This window comes from Rhinopithecus roxellana, chromosome 20 (genome assembly GCF_007565055.1).
Source record: "Rhinopithecus roxellana isolate Shanxi Qingling chromosome 20, ASM756505v1, whole genome shotgun sequence".
NCBI lineage: Eukaryota > Metazoa > Chordata > Mammalia > Primates > Cercopithecidae > Rhinopithecus > Rhinopithecus roxellana.
Genome location: NC_044568.1, coordinates 22,074,330 through 22,097,607, shown reverse-complemented (window position 1 = coordinate 22,097,607; position 23,278 = coordinate 22,074,330).

The window sequence follows — 23,278 nt, the reverse complement described above, 5'->3', positions numbered from 1 at the left end:
CTATCCCTCCCCACTCCCCCCACTGCATGACAGGCCCCAGTGTGTGATGTTTCCCGTCCTGTGTCCAGGTGTTCTCATTTTTCAATTCCCACATATGAGTGAGAACATGTGGTGTTTGGTTTTCTCTCCTTGCAACAATTTGCTCAGAATAACGGTTTCCAGCTTCATCCATGTCCCTACAAAGGACATGAACTCATCCTTTTTTATGACTGCATAGTATTCCATGGTGTATATGTGCCACATTTTCTTAATCCAGTCTATCATTGACAGACATTTGGGTTGGTTCCAAGTCTTTGCTATCGTGAATAGTGCCACAATAAGCAAAGCAGCATGATTTATAATCCTTTGGATATATACCCAATAATGGGATGGCTGGGTCAAATGGTATTTCTAGTTCTAGATCCTTGAGGAATTGCCACACTGTCTTCCACAATGGTTGAACTAGTTTACAGTCCCACCAACAGTGTAAAAGTGTTCCTATTTCTCCACATCCTCTCCAGCACCTGTTGTTTCCTGACTTTTTAATGATCGCCATTCTAACTGATGTGAGATGGTCTTGATTTGCATTTCTCTGATGGCCAGTGATGATGGGCATTTTTTCATGTGTCTGTTGGCTGCATAAATGTCTTCTTTTGAGAAGCGTCTGTTCATATCCTTTGCCCACTTTTTGATGGGGTTGTTTGACTTTTTTTTTTGTAAATTTGTTATAGTTCTTTGTAGATTCTGGATATTAGCCCTTTGTCAGATGGGTAGATTGCAAGAATTTTCTCCCATTGTGTAGGTTGCCTGTTCACTCTGATGGTAGTTTCTTTTGCTGTGCGGAAGCTCTTTAGTTTAATTAGATCCCATTTCTCAATTTTGGCTTTTGTTGCTTTTTTGGCTTTGGCTTTTGGTGTTTTAGACATGAAGTCCTTGCCCATGCCTATGTCCTGAAGTGTATTGCCTAGGTTTTCTTCTAGGATTTTTTTGGTTTTAGGTCTGACATTTCAGTTTTTAATCCATCTTGAATTAATTTTTGTATAACGTGTAAGGAAGGGATCCAGTTTCAGCTTTCTACATATGGCTAGCCAGTTTTCCCAGCATCATTTGTTAAATAGGGAATCCTTTCCCCATTTCTTGCTTTTGTCAGGTTTGTCAAAGATCAGATGGTTGTAGATGTGTGGTACTATTTCTGAGGGCTCTGTTCTGTTCCATTGATCTATATATCTGTTTTGGTACCAGTACCATGCTGTTTTGGTTACTGTAGCCTAGTCAGAAATCAGGTAGCATGATACCTCCAGCTTTGTTCTTTTGTCTTAGGATTGTCTTGGCAATGCAGACTCTTTTTTGGAACCAAGTGATCATTCTTAATTCAATAAGAATTAAGGAAGTAAAATATATGTGCTTAATAAATAGTAACTTAAATAAAGGGCCCAGACCAACCTTTTCAACAATTTTCTCAATACTCCTAGAGTTGTAGAACGTGCTGTTCCCTATGTTTAACCAATTTCCAGAAACTTCTTGCCCCCTTTTCCAGCTGCACAAACAAGGTCAACTTCCTATAATGACTTTCCTCTTGATTTGTGCTCAGCAAAGCCTAATCACTCTTAAAGACTGTACAAAGTGTGCTTTTTAGAGAGGAAGGGATAATCAGAGAATGCCCCAACCTTCAGCCAGATCCTGGGATATTATAGCTCCAACTGTAGAACACAAGGTAGAGCTAATAAAGAGAGGAAAATACCCTGCTAGGAGCAGAAGAGTCATCACAGGCATAAAAGGTTTGCTTGTGACTAAATTGCTTAAGGACAAGTTTGTTGCCTCAACCACCACCCATTGTAGAGTGCAAATGTCTGAATTGGTGCAACTTCCCCAGAAAGACATTCAACAATTAGCACTAGGAAGGCATGGAAATGCTTATGATGATTGATGCATAATTCAACTTATAAATATTAAAATAAACATATGGATTGATCAATGCAGACCAGATATTCATCAAATTACATGTTTCAGATCCTCCTGCAAATCCAACAATGTAAAATTCATCAGTTATGTTAGATCTATGAAATGATTTACTTCTCAACCCTTAAAACTGAGGAACATTTCATGATGAGACATAACAGTCATAGCACAATATTATGTAAAGATATGAAAGAGAAACCTTTATTTGCAATGCCAATCCATGTTATGTGAGAGTGTGTTTAATAGAGGAAAAAGTTATCTCAGAAATCAGCAGTGACTCTGTTGTGGACTGTTGGGTTGTTCTTGTTTTATATTAAATATTAAATTTGTTCTCTAAAATTAACTCAAATAAGCAGGAAAGGTATCTCAAATGTTACTTTGGAATTCCTTTGCTTTCGTTTGCGTGGCTCCTTGTACAGCGTAATGGACTGGTTTACTCTCCCCCAGAAGCCCACCAGGTTGCTGTTTGATCTGGGTCTCAGCAGTCCTGCTGGGCCATCAGTGGTTGCTTTCTTATGGGTCACTGGGTGGTCACGGGCACCCACCCCACCATAACATGGAAGGGAGCCAGGCATAACATCTGGATGTGGTTCTGGCTGCACCAGACACTTGTGCTTGTGGAATTTGCTGATTAAAGGCCAGCATGGCCCAGGTGCGGTGGCTCACAGCTATAATCCCAACACTTTGGGAGGCTGAGGCAGGCAGATCACGAGAGGTCAGGAGTTCGAGACCAGCCTGACCAACATGGAGAAACCCTGCCTATACTAAGAATACAAAATTAGCTGGGTGTGGTGGTGCATGCCTGTAATCCTAGTTACTCAGGAGGCTGAGGCAGGAGAATTGCTTGAATCTGGGAGGCGGAGGTTGCGGTGAGCCGTGATCATGTCATTGCACTCCAGCCTGGGCGAGACTCCATCTCAAAACAAGCTAACAAACAAAAACACCCAAGCATTTACTAAGTGGCTGTGCTATGTTGTGCAGTAGGTGCTTTAAATGTCTCTGTTCCTATGATTCTGAGGCCCAGAGACAGGGACAGCGTGAGGGTGAGGCTAACAAGATGCTTTGGGTACAAAAGTTGAGGATACTATCAGGGTCCTGCTTGTCTCTTTAAATTTTGTACCCTAGATGCTTCCTTAACACCACCTTAGTCCTGGCACTGCTTAGAGAAACGAAATAATTTGCTCAAAGTTGTGGGGTTGATAAGAATTTGAGTTTAGAATCAATGCCAAATCCAGCTTATTCTGGACCCTATGTCTTCTCCATTATACCAACCAGTAGATTTTTAAAAGCTCAGTATATTGTAAAGTACATAGGGCACTTATATTTGTGGATATGCATGTGTTTACCATAATGCAGTAAAATTCTTCATTTTTCAAAGTATAAAGAGAGTATATAATTGCTCAAACAGCAAGCTCAGTAGTTAAGTGTGATCATCTCCTCCATTTCAAAGATGGATACTGTCAGGCATTTCTCAGACTCCAGCCAGAAACTGACACACATGGCAAGCGCCATACAGTCATCGAGATAGGACACACAAATGGTTCTCCCAGCAGCTCATGGATTCTGTCATTCTGTCATTGGCAGTCAAGACTAATGTAATTAGACAGCACATCTTCCCCAGCTGAGTGGAGCTCTGGGTTCACAGAACAGTCCCAGGCCACTGGAAAGCCAACTGGCAATTCACTAATGGGCCAAATCACCAGTGCCGCAGGAACAGAGGGAAAAAGGCTTCTAGCCAATTTCATTTTGTTGTGAAAATATAGTCATTCTAGCAGAGTCTCCCAGTGCCTGGGAAAGGCAGGTCATTGTTGTCTCCTCCCTGTTTGGGATGGTGTTCTAACACCTGGCAAAACCTAGCGCAGCCTTTCCACTCCACTTCATGGTCTCCAGGGGCTATTTTACAGTGATGGAATAATTTGCTTTACCACAGGAATAGATGGATTCTGGTTTGCACAGGTTCGCAAGTAGAGAAATAACCAAAGTATCTGTTCAGAAACAGATATAATCATTAAAAGGAAAAAGAGTGTTTATTTCAGTTACTCATGCATTAGAAATATTTTTTTTTATTTTTTAGGAAACATTTATTAAACACTTATGTGCCAGGCACCGGACATCGCATGACTTCATTTACTCTTTCCCGCACAAAACAAAGTCATTATAATTAGTCCTCCTCCTTTTACTGATGAGGAAACTGAGACTCATGGGGTCAGTAAGTACTAAAACCGTGATTCCATATTGCATCGGATGTTCTTTTCTCTTGCTTCCCTTCAAATACTTGTACAAATGAATTGATTTTAATTGAATTATGGCATGATATGTGCAAATGATTAATACATGCTGGCAGAATGAGTGGTTGGTGACTATATTTATACATTGTATCCATAAATTTAATATATGTTGTGCTGAAGGAGATGCCTCAATGGGAAGATGACAGTTAACAAGATCATTTTCTGATATGGAAAATACATAAATGTGTGTGTGTCTCCTGCATTTAATTTTCCCACTGCTTCTGAAATGGATATTTGCCAGTCTTCTGAGAGCTGTTGCGCTTTGTTATCTGAAAGTACCATACCATCTTGGTTGCATATTGTGCAGGAATGAAGAGGGGAGATTAGCTCCCTGGAAATTTACTCACGTCTCCCTAGAAATGGAAAAGGCTAAGGCAGCCAGAGAAATCACTTCTCTGACTCTCACTTGCTCTGTGAATTCTGATAACTCAATTCCTGACCCTCAGTTTCCCTGCCTGAACAGTAAAAGGCTAAGACTCAAGCTTTTCTCCAATTATCTCCACTCTTGAAATTTTGTGCAATCTTTTAGACTCCTAATATTTAGGGGTTGATTATAAATATTGTGGCCTTACTCTAACCTTTTTGTACCATGAAATTATGTTCTTGTTAAAAAAAAAAAAAAGGGATGGTTTTCAAATTTTTTTTCGAGACTGTGTCTTGCTCTGTTGCCCAGTCTGGAGTGCAGTGGCACAATCTCAGCTCACTACGACCTCCACTCCTCGAGCTCAGGCACCTTCTGGGTTCAAGCGATTCTCGTGCCTCAGGCTCCCGAGTGACTAGCCTCCTGAGTGACTAGACATGTACCACCATGCCTGTCTAATTTTTGCATTTTTAGTAGAAACAGGGTTTTGCCATATTGGCCAGGCTGGTCTTGAACTCCTGGCCTCAAGTGATCCAGCTGCATCAGCTTCCCAAAGTGCCAGGATAACCTTTTAGACATTGGCTTAGGCAAGAACTTCATGACCACGAACCCAAAAGCAAATGCAACGAAAACAAAGGTAAATAGATGGAGCTTAATTAAACTAAAAAGTTTCTGCACAGCAAAAGAAATAATCAGCAGAGTAAACAGGCAACCCACAGAGTGGGGGAAAATTCTTGACAATCTATACATCCTACAAAGGACTAATATTCAGAATGTACAAGGAACTCAAACAAGTCAGCAAGAACAAAACAAAAAATTCCATCCAAAAGTGGACTAAGGACACAAATAGACAAATCTCAAAAGAAGATATACAAATGTCCAACAAATATATGAAAAAATGCCCAACAACACTCATTATCAGGGAACTGCAAATCAAAACCACAATGCGATACTACCTTACTCTTGTAAGAACGGCCATAAAAAAAAAAAAAAAAAAAATAGACATTGGTGTAGATGTGGTGAAAAGAGAACACTTTTACACTGTTGGTGGGAATGTAAACTAGTACAATCACTATGGAAATTAGTGTGGAGTCTCCTTAAAGAACTAAAAGTATATCTACCATTTGATCCAGATCCAGACTCCCGGGTATATATCCAGAGGAAAATAAGTCATTATATGAAAAAAATACTTGCACACACATGTTTATAGCAGCACAATTAGCAATTGCAAAAATATGGAACCAGTCCAAACGCCCATCAATCAATCAATATGTATGTATACCATAGAATAGTACTCAGCCATCGAAGGGAAAGAAATAATGGCATTTGCAGCAACCTGGATGGAATCGAAGACCATTATTCTTAGTCAAGTAATGCAGGAATGAAAACCCAAAGGTAGTATGCCCTCACTTCTAAGTGGGAGCTAAGCTATGAGAACGCAAAGGCATAAGAATGATACAGCGGACTTTGTAGACTCAAGGGAAAAGGTGGGAGAGGGGTGAGGGAAAAAAGACTACACATTGGGTGCAGCGTACACTTCTCGAGTGATGGGTGCACCAACATCTCACAACTCAACACTAAAGAACTTATTCACGTAACCAAACACTACCTGTTCTCTAGAAACCTACTGAAATAAAGAAAGGAAAAGAATATATTCTAATTATGGTAAAGAATATTGCTTCATTATAATCTACACCATATTCAAAGAGACTTGCACAATTTTTTAAAGCATACACATGAATTATTGTTATTTCATTTGTAATTAGCAAAAATGATGATTATAACAGTAAGCAAGGTCTGATAGTCTAAATCATGCTCCGTCATCTTAAAATATTGGTCCAATATGTTTCCATACACTTGCATAGAAATATATTATGAAATTATAAAACTGATAATATGCTTTGTCAGTTTTCTACAATCCCAACAGAATTAACATTTTAAGAATTAAATATTTTAAATATTAAACATTTTAAGAATTAAATATTTTAAATATTAAACATTTTAAGAATTAAATATTTTAGCAATCAAAAACGGAAGATAAAGTGAAGTAGGAGGAAGAAGAAAATAGTTACGTTTGTTCAGTTTAAAATGATTTAAGAATTGCCCATCACCATTTCAACTTTTTGCAACCAGGTTATTGTCATCCCTTCAACCCAGGAGAAGAACAGATCTTCTTTAGTTAGAAATGCAACAAACAAAAAAGAATTTCCACATTTTTTTAAAAAAAGGTCATGATATTTGATTTAGGGATGTTTAATTTCACAGCGCAAATTTTAGTTGAGAATGTGGTGGAGATATCGTTTGCTACCTTCAGAGGATCCCAACTTGGTAGAGTTTTCTTGAGATTGCCAGCTGCCATGTAGTCACATCACCATCTCTCTGTCCAAGATGGAAAAACCTTTGGGTTTCTTCCCACTGATTTTAGAGGCATGCTAAACCTTGATGGCCTAAAGGCTTAGTTACAATCTGAAGAACTCCACCTGCTTCTCCATCTTTGCTGGTATTGTTTACACGGCAGGGCCTTTGCACTTCTGTGCCTTTGACCTAACACACACTGAATCATCCACACCATAGATATGTTTATGCCTGCTTGCTCTTCAGATACTCACTAAACTGTTCTTTCTTCTTTCTTCATTAGAAATGTCTTCTATGAACCTTTGGTTGGCTTCTTACCTGAGTATCTTTCTATTATAGTCAGTTTCTATACATTTACTTTTGAGGTTGTATTGCTTACTACTCCCCTGCACCTTGAAACTCTGACAGTTTTTGCTCAATATAGTATTCCCAGTGCCCAGCACCATTCTAAACAAGTAGTAGGCACTGGCTCCTTTGCTTAGCAAATGAATAAGTGATATATAGAACTATGGTCCAGTACTAGGTAAAGGAATTAAAATGTTGGTGCTGTTTGTGGGCAGTTTTGGTATGAAGTTGTGGCATTAGGCTTCGTGTCAGAAGCTGAGAGTATTGTAAGTCACTATCTGCATCAAACTAGGCAGTCAGTGTAAGTCCCTGGGCCTCTGTTTCATTCTCTAGAGAAGGACAATTATGACCCTTCCTGTGATTTTTGTGGGGACTAATGAAACAGTGAACTCTTAAAAATAAGAAAGCACTGTAGGAATTTCAGGCATTTCTACTCCACTTCCTAAGGATAACTGTGATTCTGCTTGGTTTTTACAAGCAATTTACATAGAGTACCCTGCTGGAGTAGGGACAATGAGAATCTCATTAAGTGTTTACCAGGTGACTCAGTGCTCTAAAACCACTACAATCACATGATGGTGATGCAGCCTTTTTTTCTGATTTCCATAAGTATTTTAGTTCTTTTGGAATTTCATTTATATGTTTCTAGAGTGGTATGAAGTTCTGCCCCAGAGAAAAATAATCTCCCTTATAAATGGATGATTGGTTCCCATATACTTAGAAATTTAAAAGTGGCATCCATAGTAGTGTAAAGTTTCTCTGCATTTTGAAAGAATAAATAAGATTTTATTATATTCCAAATCAAAACAAATAATTTAATAGTGTTATCTTGTTAATTAATAACCCTACTATTAGCAGTAAAAGGAAGGAAAAGAAAGAGAAATAAAGAAAGAAAGAAGGAAGGAAGGAAGGAAAGAAAGAAAGAAAGGAAGAAAGAAAGAAAGAAAGAAAGAAAGAAGAAAGAAAGAAAGAAAGAAAGAAAGAAAGAAAGAAAGAAAGAAAGAGAAATCGTGAATATATAATCTTTCTTCCCCATAGTAAATTTGAATTGGCATTTAAAGAGGAGTGTTAGATCCTCTTGTTTTAGAAACAAACATTATACATTTGTAATGCATACATCCTCAAAACAATAAGTTTACTGAAGAAAGGCATATGTCAAATATTAATAAAATATGAATTATATTAATCCAATGCATTATAGTTTCCTATTTAAAAAGAAGGGCAAGGTTGTTTGTAATATTTCATAAGAAATTGTTTATGGAATTAAATTTATGTCTATCAGATTCTGGGTGTACACATTATTAAGTGTTTGCATTGTGCTTTTTCTAAATTTCTTTAATTTGTTCCTTTACTGGGAAAGATTATGCCTGAGGAAGCAGGCACTGAATTCCTAAGTCAGAAGTTTAACTCCTAGGCCTTCCTCTTTTTAGGTCTATACGTTACGTACACTTTTCCAAATATAGGTCACTCACCTGGAAAACCAGATAAAACTAGGAGCTCCCTCATGGAGGCCTTGAGATGATAATAAATGATTAATTCTATTAAACACGGGACACAATATTTGGGACAGAGTAGGTACTCAATAAATGTTGATGTCTTTCAACTAAACATTGCCTCACTCTCTAAAAGTATTACAGGGCATTAAAGAAGAGGTTAAACATTCCCCATCCTCATTCTCTTGGCTCCACTTAAAATCGTGATTTTTTGTGGATGACCTTTTCCTAAACTATATTATTGCTGGCAAGAAAAGATTTAATTAAAAATTAAAGTCAGGAAAGTTTCCCCTGAGATTCAAAGTGCTCTTGCCCTCCTCAGCATAAAACGTTGGCTTTTAGACAAGAGTATTGATGAAAAGAATTTGTTCTTACTGCTAGAACAACCCAGTCAGGGCAATTCTTCAAGAGCTGAGCTGTAGCCTTTTATTCGTGATTAGATATTTTGGTTTTAAAGTTTCTACTTTGATATGTACAATTCTGAACTTTTGAAAAATAAAGAAAATGATTGGGAATTTAGGGACATTTCCATTTCCTTAGAAGATGTTACCTGAATGCACTTGATGAAGCCCCTTGAAATCTAGAATTGCTGCTCTGACCCCTGGCATCTTAAAAGAGCAATGGCCAATTAAGGTTCCTCCTCTTCCATATGTCTGCAGATGGTGCCAGCCTGTGTCTCTCTGGTTCACATTTTCTAGGTCTCATTGACAGGTCACCTCCTTTTACTTTTTTGGATGGACACACTCTGCCTTTGGCATAAGTTATTCCTCTCAACCAGGCAATAATCGTGTCATCTTGCCCAGAGAGCCAAAGGTCTAAATTCTCATGAGTCAGAGAGCCATGCTTAGCTTCTTCCTCAAGAGATCAGCTCGTTTACTTTATTAGTTAGTTCGAAAGCACCTGTCTGTAGTCCCAAGAACTGGTAACAAATAGCACAACCACTGTACACATCTGTATTAATCTGCCTTCTATTTCTAGGTTATTTTCATGCCCCAAGCTACCTCTTCTGAGCTCAGAGACAAAATGAGGGTGTGATCCTTCTTTCGGGACCTATGTGAGATTTTTGGGCCTATGTGAGAAACTGCGGGCTTGGGTGCACCAGGTGGTGGATCCTGAAGTCTGTCTGTTGACCCATTAACACACTCGTATACCAGCTTTCTTTTTAATCTAACACCTACTGCCTTGATAACATTATTATTAATCCTTCTAGATACTAAAAATAATTCTTCAGTCTCTGAATGAGATTTTCTCAGCTGAGAATTTTCTCAGGTCTTTATCTGTTAACAAAGTCAGGACAAAGGGTGTTGCAGTAGTTACATCTAAAGAGAGAATTGCAGAAATTACTCAATTTTCTGAGCACTGCTTCATGGCTTAGCATGCTTTCTTCTTTAAGAGTTTGCAGAAACATTTATTGTTTCTGATTTACATGAGGGATATACCTTTATAGAAAGGTGTTTGTTTCTTTTGCAATAGGATAGATATTGTACCACTTGGATGGAATGTAAGTTTCATCTTAGGTGGCAACTCTAGTTAGTAATGGCTGCTAAAGTTCTGTGTTGTTAAGAAGGGTCCTATTTCAATTCTGGTTCAGAGAGACAGAGTCATAATTAGGATAGTGTGAAATGGATGCTGACGTAAAGATTTTCACAAATGACCAGCCTGTTCTAGCAAATATAGTTCTATTAAACCATAGAATCTTTAAAAAAAGGTTTTAAAAACTATTTTGTATAATTTTTTTTTCATTTCTCATATCAGAAACCCAAGGTTTCAATTGTGGAGACAATATCTTCATGTAATATTGAAAGTTTGAAGCAGAAACAAAATTTATACCCACTTTTCCTCACTTTGTTTTCCCTCTGTCCTCCTGTCTCCTAAGGTTACTGGACTAATTTGGAGTCATACCCTAGGTCTATGTTCACAATGATAAATTTTTCCTTAACAAGCAACTTCTTGATGCAAGATTTTTTATGTAAAATAAGCTGGTCTTATCCAACATAAAATGCTAGTAATAGTCCTTACCTCCAAAAATTGCTGCAAGGATTAAATAGGTTAATCTATGTAAAGTAGCACAATGGTTCTGCCACGTAAAATGTAGCTATAAAGATCATTACTAGTACTGAAAATTAAGTTTTTTTGTGTGTTTTTTGTTTTTTTACTACAAGTATAATACACAGGTAATTTCCACACTCCCAAATATGAATTGACAGATCTATTTGGGCCAAGAATAAAACATTTTTTGAACAATAAGGCAGGAACTTCCCTACGTATTTTCAAAAACCTATGAGCATGTCCCATACTTTGCTAATAAGAAGAATGACAGCAACCTGGCTTCTCACCTACACTGGTTTTAGTGGGCTTGTTCTTATTTCCACATAAATATGCTTTCTCACAGATAACACTACCTTTAAGAATTCCTGACAAGGGATGGGACAAGAAAACGATGCAGGAGAGCTTACAGGTATTGTTACCAACCAGATATATTGATATAATTGTTTTTTCATTATGCCTGAATCCCAAGTCCCATACTCGGCTGTTCAATAAGTGCAATAGTGTTTACCTCCTTCATACGTTTTAAATCTTCTGTCTTCTCCATCTATATTCTTGTCTGTGATTTTGAAAAATGTCTCGTTACTGACCTTCCTATTCTTCCTCCTCTCTGTCTAAGCCATGGTGCCCACGGTCTAATCATCAGGGTGCTATTTCTAAGACACACACTGAACCACATCAATGCTTAAATCTTCAATTGTTTACTCTACGCTTACATTATGACATGATAAGGCTCCTGATGCCAGCTGCTGTCTGTCATTCTTGCCTCAGATATCTCCATGCACAGCTGGTGTGATCAGATACATAGAACAATTTAGGGTTTTTCAAACACTTCAAACACATGGGATGCGGGGATTGGAAGATCAGCTCTGGTTTCAGGTTTTCCACATTCTAGCATCTGAGAAAGTTTAATTACCAGAAACATCAGAGAATAATATATACCACATGTGTATTACTCTGGGGAGTGCAATGATATAAGTAAAACAGAATAGTACATCACACATCTATGATTAGTGAAAAAAAGTATAGGCAGTAGTAGGTAATACTTGATACAGTGTGAAAGAGCTCTTCATTTTTCTTTGCCTGTCTGACCATTTATATTTTCTAGTACTTGTTATTTCTCAGAATGTCAGTTACATGGCTATTAAAAAAATAAGAGCAAGAAAAAAAAGGAGCTGCTTACTTGTTTGTGTACGTTAGCACAAAAGTACAATAGAACGTTGGATATTTTTAGATGAGGAATTTAATAGATTATTTAACACATTGCATTGGAATGTGTTGTTCTCAGCAAGCATTAAGTAACCTGAATGAACGTTTGTTAGTGTGTCTACAAAAATATGGTTTCTGTATATTGTATGAATGGGAGCCTTTATAAAACCAACACACACATATGTAAATCACTCACATCAAAACATTTTATAACCTGCTTTATATTTAATTTTGCAAAAATCTTTCCCTCCCAACAAATCACGAACTCTCACTATTTTTATCTCTGCAGTACCCACATCATCTGACATCTTTATTTGTTCACTCAGGCACTTGGAAAATGCTTGGTGAATTGATCTGTTCACTGATTATCAAAAAACCATAGCACTGGGAACAATGGGAATAAAATGGCCCTGGTGGATACCACTGATTAAATCCTGAAATCCCTACATATACAATGTATGTGTGATTAAACTAGGAATTTAGAAGTAAAAATCTGTGAGCTGTTTTGTTCTGACCAGAATAATGCCCCTTGCACCCATCTTTGTGGCATACCGTTTCCATATCTCAATCCTCTTTACATGCTCACAACAAGGCATCGCTTGCCATTTTCCTCCAGAAAACAGAAGTGCATTTTAATGGCAGAAGCAATTATAGAAAGGAAACAAATACAGTCATTATTAAACATTTATTAAGGTCCCACTGGGTAGGAGTCACTGATGCATTTAAAAAAATAACTTTCTCACCATCACACTTGCACCGTAACCTAGCTTACTTTGCTTTTAATTTTTAAATGTGTATAAAAAATTATAATTGTTAAGTTTCTGCAGTTCCCATGGTGGTCAGAGCACAGGGAAAGAAAAAGACCAAAGTAATATTCTATTAGTCTTAAGAACAAATCCTCTATAGCGGTCATGCATATCAGGCTTCTTCTGACTTTGTGGTGATGGAATGCAAACCTAAGATATCTAGGGATTTGGAGTGGAGGCTCATATTAACTGCTTAGTGTAGGAGAGGTGGACAGTTATTATTCCAGTAGTAAAAATTCCTATTGGCATAATGAGTGCAGCGTTGTAATGACCACTACACATCTAAGTACTTTCAGAAAATATCTGTTGTTTGTTTCTGTCCAGGTCCAATGAGAGCTACACCTGCCCATCCGTGTGGTTCTTCAGAGACTCTTGTATGCTTTTTCTTGCATGCACATTGTCTTGCATGATTTATCTGTTGACAGAGATGGGTACAAATAGTGAACACCTGACTCAAGCAGGTTTTTCCATGAAATGAGGAACAGATATGGGAATACAAGGTTGTTGTTTTTTCCCTCCTATATCATAAATTTGTGGATATGGGTTTGTTGCTGGCAACAGCCATCTTTTCAGCTATAGGAAGATGCTATACATGAAGCAGAAAAGAATCAGTCTGTTAGGTAACTAAAAGTAGGGACACATAGAACAACAAAAGGGAAAAAGAGGTGAGAGGGAGAGAGGGTGGCAAAAAAGAATGAGAAGAGGATGAGGATGATGACATCTTTGCATCTCCTGAGTTCATATACACCTACCATCTTCCCAGTTATGAGTCAATAAACTTGCTTGCTTGCTTAGTCTTGACTTTGCTTTCCATTGGTCGTATCCAAGAATCTCAATGCATTTCACTTTAAAGGTTTTAATTGACAAAATGTTATGATTCTACAGCATTATGATTAATTCAAAAAATGCTAAAATAAGTTCCAGGTACTAAGCAACTGAGTTGAATTTATTCAATTATTTCTTCACCCCATGTATTAATTCTACTACTATCATTACCACGTTATAGATGAAAACACAGAATTGAAAAATGGTGAAGTGACTTGCTGAGTGAGAGACACTCAGCTATGAAGAGATAACATTGTCAAAATTAGGATTCATTTGGATGAGAGAAACCCAAGTATTGGGTTCAGCTCTTGAAACTCTGACTTACAGCAGTTACTTCCCAGTCAAGAGGATTTGCCTATTTCCTTCCCGTCTCCATGGGAGACATACATTTCTTACCTTATAAAAGTTGGACTCGGACATACGATCTGCTTTGGCCAAAGCAGTGTGATTGAGCATAACATATGCCACATCGAGAAGGAGATTTTTAAGTGTGTGTGTCTGTGTGTGTGTGTGTGTCTGTGTGTGTGTGCGTGTTTTGACTTGCTTCTTGCATATCTGCCTTATTCCACGGGAAGAGTGAACATTAAACACATTCTGTTTTTGCAGCCTAGGTATTGGAATTAGAAACACAGGGAGAAGACTGGCACCCAAGCACAAACTACCTGCAGATTTATTAGTAAATACTTATCATGATAAGTCACTTAGATTTTTAGGGGGATACTTGTTACGTGGCATTGCTTTTTTTTTTTTTTTTTTTTTTTTTCTGAGACAGAGTCTCATTCTGTTGCCCAGGCTGGAGTGCAGTGGCACGATCTTGGCTCACTGCAACCTCTGCCTCCTGGATTCAACAATTCTGCTGCCTCAGCCTCCCAAGTAGCTGGTACTACAGGTGCCTGCCACCACACCTGGCTAATTTGCTAATTTTTTGTATTTTTAGTACAGATGGGGTTTCATCATGTTGGCCAGGACAATCTCGATCTGCTAACCTCGTGATCTGCCCTCCTTGGCCTCCCAAAGTGCTGGGATTCCAGACATGAGCCACCACACCCTGCCCCCATGGCATTCTTGAAGCAAAAGTTGAACCATACAAGCCTGAAAAATTCTGAAAGAAACCACAGTTGGCTTCATTCAAACATATTTGTAGGTGCCTACTTTGAGGCAGATGATATTCTAGTTGTTAAGAAATAGATCAGTGAACAACAACAAAAGTCTCTATCCTCATGGAATTTACATTTATGTGTATGTGTGTGTGTGTGTATGTATACACTATACACATGCAGGATGATTATTTTCTGTAACATTTTCACAAAAGTCATCGTTTAAGGTAACATCTAAACAGAGAATTGAAGGCTATGAGGCCACTCGTGCTGACCAACAGGGTAGAAGTGTTCTAGGCAGAAAGAACAAAAATCAGTCCTGAAAGAATCCTCAGGCTGACTGAGTGGGGAGTGTGTTCTAGAGATGGGTTCTCAGGACTTTGTGCGACCAATTTTCCTTTTCTTTTTCTTTTTGAGGTGGAGTCTCACCCTGCCATCCAGGCTGGAATGCAGTGGCACTGTCTTGGCTCACTGCAACCTCTGCCTCCCGGGTTCAAGCGATTCTCCTGTCTCAGCCTCCTGAATAACTGGGATTGCAGGCGCCCGCCACCATGCTCAGCTAATTTTTGTATTTTTTAGTCGAGATGAGGTTTTGTTATGTTGGCCAGGGTGGTGTTATACTCCTGACCTCAGTTGATCTGCCTGTCTCTGCCTCCTGCAGGTGTGAGCCATAGCCTCCTGTCGTGCAACCAAATTTCTATGAGTTTTCCTTGCCTCATCAACTCTGCAGATGGAAGGATTGAGGGCTATAGTGTATCTACTCAAAATTGTTCACAATTAAATGTGTATAATGATGAATATGGCTGTAGGTTAGTGATCTTTAGCAAATACTTTTGTTATCTTCACTCTACTCTGAATTTTTTTAGGTCATTTATGTAGGACACTGTAGAGTAAATTAGTAGACAAATTACCTACCAGTTGATGGCCAGGTAGATGGAAGGCTAGATTGTTTGATTGGTCTTGGGCCAATGTACCATGATTACTATTCACATGAGAAAAACCTAAGAAATAGACAACCCCTAAAAGAATATTTCTTTAATTGTTATTTCTGTCATCATTTTATGATTTATCCTTTTATGTCCATTATCTCACTGAAACTAATGAGATGCACTTACATCAATTATTCTTGTTTATAATTGAGTAACCAAGGCTCACTGAGACCCTGAGTCTAATCCACGATGTCACAGTGATTGACACATGGAATGTGTGAACCCTGGTTTTCACTAAGAATGTGCTATTAACACTTGTGTTATCAAATACAGCATCTTGTTTACTAATCCTGGTGACAGAATTCTCATTAATGATGTTTTAGTCTTTCTTTTTCACCTTTTCACTCCTAATGGCCTTTTACTCTAATTTCTGCCCCCCCTACCAAAAAAAATTCTTCATCCTCCATTCTGTCCCTATTGATTTTATTGCAGATGAATTCCTTCTTTCTAGGCTATTTCATGATAGCTATTTAAGAACTTCATATAAGGAAGGGAAGAAAGAATTTTGAGGAGTTTTATTCTTGTGGTTTTTAAATATTACAGCTAGTAACCAGGAAACACTTCCCAGAGACCTGGCTGGGTCAAATTCCACCTGGAGATGTATGTTTGCATTACTTGTTGAAGATATTCAATAGTCCTCTCTACTAGGTCCCTCTCATAGGACCCTTCCATAGGCCTCCTTCCCGTTGGGTGTACACTTTTAATTGAGATCAGGTTTGGTAACGTGAATTGTTTTGGCTTTCAAATCTAAGCAGAAGTGACATGCACCACATTTGGGCAGAAGGTTCAAGAAGCATCATGAGGTTCTACTATTGCTTTTTCTCTCTATTATCAGGTAGTAATATCCAAGGTAGAGGGTTAGCCTTGATCCTGGAATGAAGAAGAAGACATTCGGTGCAGAGTGGCATGCAGCCACAACGTGTAGCATGAATGAGAGACAGTAATGTGGTTGCAAACCATTGAGATTGGAAGATTCTCTGTTCTGCCCGCAAAAAAACCCAGCTCATTAAAGCAAACAGTAAGGGCATTTTTTCAGGGTCTTGCATGCTTTCTTATGCTTTACATTAAAATCATTTGGGCCCCATATCCATATTCTAAGCAAGTCAGATTTGTTAGTATTCTCATTTTAGATATACAGAAGCTCAAGCTTACGTGGCTTACTAAAAAGAAAAAAATTCTCATTCAGGAAATGGAAAAAATAGTCTTAGTGAAGTTCCTCTTAATTCCTCTTTTAGCTCTCTGTCCTTAATCATATCCTGCTACATAAATGAGCTAAGTCCAGGCAGTTCCTGGACTCTTTGGAAGCTACATTAAACCATTTGGGATACTAAGTGCACTTACTATGAGAAAGACATGAATTATTGAACATTATCCGAGTGACCTGGAAAGTTCATGCAAAGGGCTTTTCTTATACCACGCTGCAGTTTATGCACCCAGGAGGCCGCCTCTCAAAGTGGTGTTAGGCATGGTTCACCTTGTGTTGCAGAAATGGAGAGGGTCCTTTTCAACTGTCAGCCTGGTGACAAACGGTACCAGCTGTGTCAAATGCTGGGGAGTGGAGGGCAGTTCAGCAAATTCCTATTTATGAAGAAACAGCAGAGTCAGAGAGATGATAGAGGTGGACCCTGAACTGACTCAAACACGGACAAGCCCAATTTTGGGTAGAGGAAAATTTGAGAGTAGGGTATAGGGAAATAGAGAAAAGCCAAGCTGGAGTGGGACAGAGAAACATACTACCAAGGAAATTGAGAGGTATCTATTCCAAATCCAGAGTACAGGGACCAGAGAGTGTAATCACCAACCCCACAGACATGATTATGACTCTTTAAGCTTAAATTTGATGGTAAGAAAATTGGACTGAGTATTTAGATTTTAGATGTTTTAGTTAAGCTATAATTCTGCTTTTTGCTTTTTATAAAACCTAATTTTTTTTTTACTCTCTTAATGTTACCTCAGACAACCACTTCTCTTTTGCTCTCTGAAATGAGATACTATATGAATTCTTGCCAGAAATATCAAGTTAATGCCCAAGCCAGCTCTATGTTCTGATTTATCTTCCACGTTGACTCAGAGTAACAGAGCCATACATTAAGGAACAAAGCTCGCTGCTGGAGTATTTATAACCTTGTCTTTTAAAACATTTGGCAGACATTCAGACCCTCCATATGTTCACAGTATTAAACTTCACCATAAAAGGAGTGGAAGAGTTACATTTGAAGAAAGCTGGTATTGTATGGTCTGAAAGTCTGGTGGTTTAAAAAAAAAAAAATCAAGTCCAACTTGAAATAACAGACGCTCTGTGATCCTGCTGAAAGTTTAAATCCTACACAACAAAGTCCTGCTCTCCCTAACACTGAAGATGTCATATTTCAGGAGCATTGTCGGTGACTCAGAGTAGACATATTGAGCTTCTGAGCCTGGTTTAATAAGGATACATTTCTGAGTGATGAGGACTAGAAAGAAAAGCTATGGGATGGGAGCATAGCAGGCCAGCCCCAGTGTGCACTACTACTTCCTCCCAGCATCATGAAAGCCTTGCAGGAGTAGGGAAGTCTCCTAGCGGGTCAAGGTCCTTCCGGTGGGTACACAAGCAAATCTATGGGGATATGGGCTGGACATGCTGGAACCTATATTTATATTCATGCATATACATGGAATTTACATCCATTTATCCAACTATTATGTTTTTTTCTTCCCGCTGTTTAGTCATTAATTGAAACTGGCACCATTAGTCTGTCCATCTTTAAGAGAGTTGCAGATCTTGAACAATCTTTGCTGCATCCTGGAAAAGGGTGAAAGTTCCCTAGCCTCACTAGTTTAACAATCATTCTACTACTTGTGCTGTGAAGTTCTGCTGTTTAGAGCTGCTCAGTTAAGTGAATTTATGGATTATATAATGGGAGTTTGATTAAATTAACTAATTTAAAAAGAAGTGAATTTTATAAATACATGGAAAGAGAATATGGATTGAAAATAATACTAATAAGACATGCAAAATGGAGCCGTAGACAAGAAAACAAACTGCTCTGAGTATGAGCCTTCATCAGCCACAATTCAAATTAACATAACAACAACCTAGGCTGACTTACAATGAATGAGATAAATTCCAAAATGGACTAATCGCAATGTAGTACTCTGAATTGGATTCCAGAACACAAAAGGGCATTGGTGGAAAAACTAGTGAAATCCATATAAAATCTATAGTTTAGTGAGTAGTATTGCATGGATGTTAATTTTGTAGTTTTAACAAATGTCTACATAAGTATTTAACGTTAGTGGGAAGTGGGTGAAGGCTATACAGGAACAGTCTATGTTATCTTTTAAACTCTATTGTAAACTTAAAATTATTTCAAAAATAAAAAGCTTATTAAAAGAATTCAAGGTGAATTGAGGACAAATAATTATAGAAGAAACTGAAAATCCTGGCCATGAAGAAAAAAAAATGCCAATTAACTATAAAAAAAACTTGAGATGATAACCAAAGAAAGCTATTTTAAAGACATATTTTCATTCCCTACATCCATAATAAACTTTATCCTAAGTATATAATTATTAATTCATGAAGAAATAAAAATAGCTTCTTTTTGAAAGAAACATGCTATGGAGAAAACATTTTGTGGATGTTCCCATTGCTATATGATTTCTTGCTAAAAATGATTTACCTTACCTAAAGATGTGTTAATACACAAAATAATTTAAAATAAATACAGGTTCATAATTTAAGGAAAAAAATAGAGTTTAGCTCTCATCGATTTATAGCTCTGGACAATTCTGTTTCTTGAAATAGGATTCACTCTTCTAAGGCAGCATTACGATTTGGTGATGAGGAGGAGAAAAGGCCAATTCAATCAGCATGAAATGTAACTGACTGCATTACCAGCTCTTTCTTCATTAAGCAAGGAACTTTTCCTCTAAACCTTGTTTTAAAATTATGATTGTCCACAATATCACCGAGTTGCCTCATTGTGTTTGGAAACTTTTCTCAAAATTTGGAAAAAGATGTTATGACTAAGACATGTTCATAGTACTGTATCTACATCTAGGAATTCACTGAAGGGGATGACCAGATATCCATCCTTTTATATTAAGGGTATTTATAATAGCATTGTTTGCAATACCAGAAAAAAGTGGAAGTGACTTAAATGCCCCCAAAAGAAATGATGATCCATCAATTTGACTGAATATTATTTAATCCTTATAATCTGGTTCCAAATATTATATAAAGAATTGGAAACATATTCAGCACCTTTTTTTCTTCAAAATTACTAATGTGTATATACAAAGTGAATTTAGTATACAAAATCTAACAAACAAAATCCCTACCTGAATGTGAACTTCTCCTAAGTCAGAATTTTCTCATTCATAAAACAGAGATAAATGTATACTGCCGTCTCGTAGGCTATTGTGAGAACTGTACAAGGTTAATGCCTGCAAAGTGCTTAGAAGGGCAGTCTGGCCCAGCGTCTTGCCCATAACAAATGCATGTTAAGTGAAGATAATGATAATAGCCTTTTGAAAATCTCAGTGGAGTCTGAACTCATAGATGGATTATGGATATGTTATTTCAGCTTAAAAACTATCCCTGGTCAGTACTTTCAGGAAAGACTTGCTTAAAGTGGATAAGGCATCCCCAAGATGTAGGTGATTCTTCCCACGAGCTACTTCAAAAACAATGCCTGCCACTGAAACTCTCCACCAAAATGTGTGCCACTTGGGTGCACCTGTTTCAAGTTCCCCCAGGGCCACTTGACTCTGGCAAGTTGGGCTGCATTTGTGGAGATAATTAAAGAGTAAAATTATTTCTCCCTCTATTTTCACGCAGCCTTCCGTCATCTCTCTTACCTCCTTCTTCCCTCCCGTGGCTCTTTCTCCTTCTTCTTCTCACCCTAATTACAACTGCCCTGTGTGTCTTGTCATCTCTCTCTTGGTCTGTTATAGTATCATTCATGTTTATACCCTACGTCTAGCCTATTTATGCTCCAGTCACCATCAAGTCTCTCCACTTACTGTTGAGTGCCTCTTCCAAATTCAAATCTGAGAACTTCAGTTCTTGTTTGAAAAACTTTTTTTAGTTTCCTATTTTTCTCAGGGTAAAATTGATCGGCATAGCATAAACATTTATCTATCACTGAGGGCTGGGTGCGGTGGCTCACGCCTGTAATCCCAGCACTTTGGGACGCCCGGGGAGGTGGATAACTTGAGGTCAGGAGTTCAAGACCAGCCTGGCCAACATGGCGAAACCATGTTTCGACTGAAAATACAAAAATTAACTGGATATGGTGGCATACACCTGTAATCCCAGCTACTTGGGAGGCTGAGGCATGAGAATTGCTTGAGCCTGGGAGGCAGAAGTTGCAATGAGCCAAGATTCCACCACTGCACTCCGGCCTGTGCAGCAGAGTGAGAATTTTTCTTAAAAAAAAAAAAATAATAATAATAATAATAAATTCTCTATCATTGAACTTCAACATGCTTCTCAGATGCATTTCAAACCAACCTTGCCAGTCCACATTTTGCTCTTCTACTACAGAAAAACCTCCTCTTGATGAAACACACTATTTCCTAAGTCTCTCTCTTGGTTTTTTTTTTTTCTTTTCTGGAGACAGAGTCTCACTCCTTCGCCCAGGCTGCAGTGCAGTGGCGTGATCTCAGCTCACTGCAATCTCTGCCTCCCAGGTTCAAGCGATTCTCCAGCCTCAACCTCCTGAGTAGCTGGGATTACAGGTGTGCGCCACCACGCCTGGCTAATTTTTGTATGTTTTTTAGTTGAGATGGGGTTTCACCATGTTGGCCAGGCTGTTCTCAAACTCCTGACCTCAAGTGATCCACCCGCCTCAGCCTCCCAAAGTGTTGGGATTACAGGCGTGAGCCATAGAGCCTGGCCTTTATTTTTGTTTATTTATTTATTTATTTACCTCTAAGTCTCTTGGCTAAAGAATATGGTGATCCTGTCTCTGGAAAATGTTAACCCTGTTTGTCTACGTGGTTGACCTCTTGTTTCCTCTTCTGTTGCCAGAGATATGTTCTCCTCCAGGAAGCTTTCCGTCTTATCTAGAAAGATGATTTTTCTTTCCTTTTTACCATGACTGCACTTTATATTATCTTATTACGTGGTCTTACAAGTGATTGCTTTACGTGTGTCTCCAGCACTGGACTGTGGGCCTCTTGAAGGGTTCACTATTATTTATCTATAGCTTCAGGCTAAGGGTATTTCATACAGAGTAGACCCACAGTAAGCGGTTGATGATTTGATCAACCAATACTTTTTGAATGTCTACTATGTTTTAAAGAATCTTACCATTAATATGCATAAGAAATACATCTAGGCCAGATTCAGTGGCTCACACCTGTAATCCCAGCACATTGTGAGGTTGAGATGGGTGGATTGCTTAAGCCCAGGAATTTGAGACCAGCCTGGGAAACACAGCGAGACCCTCTCTCTACAAAAAATACAAAAATTATCTGGGCATGGTGGTGCATGCCTGTAGTCCCAACTACTCAGGAGGCTGAAGTGGGAGGATTGCTTGAGTCTGGGAGTTGGAGTTTGCAGTGAACCATGCTTGCACCACTGCACTACAGCCTGGGTGACAGAGTGAGAACTTGTCTCTCTAGAAGGTCCCAGATAAAATGCAAATAAGTTACTTAAGTAGCATTCACCGTATTAGTGAGGCATATCTATCAAGTTAGAATTTTATTGGTGAGTTTACCTATGGAATATAGATGTATTATTGGTACCGATAGATTCAGATATTTAAAAAGTCATCAAAACTTTCTTTTGTGTTTTCTCTAATCAACTTCATTCTTAGGTGAACCCTCCCCATATACTGGCACATTGGAACAATGGGCCTAACAAACTTACATCCTCCTAGATAACAAGCCCTGAGACAGTCCTCACTGTCTGACAAATAATGAATACAAAAATGATGGGCGTGATTCTTAGTTGGTCAAACTTGGGCATGTATAAACCTTTAAATGAATCAATGCCCTACTCTGATTTACTAGGCAGGGGTTAAACACAAATACAATTTATGGAATGAGATAAGAGGGGTGGTTTTCTAAAGGATATTTTTATATTAAAATAGGAGAGAGAGAGAAACAGAGAGTCATCATATTGGACAAACAAAACAATAATTTCACACCACAGAGAGGTTAACAAAAAAGAAAAAAGAAAGAGAGAAAGAAAAAGAAAAGAAAGAAAGAAAGAAAGAAAGAAAGAAAGAAAGAAAGAAAGAAAGAAAGAAAGAAAGAAAGTGTTAAAATTCTTTTAACACTATAAATTCATAAAAGGCTCTCTTTTTTTTCTATCTGTCAAAACCCTTCACATCCCATCTCAGCTATAGTTTGTTTTGTGAAGTTTTATCCCAAACTCCTGGGAAGAGCATGTCATTTTTGCCTCTGTGTTTCCCAGTTCTTTGAAGATTCTTCCATTTTTTCAAATGCCATATTGTACTGCAATTGTTTGCTTACCACATCTTCTCCAATACACTCTACCTTCCTCAAGGGAGGACCACTCAGTATCTTCTTCT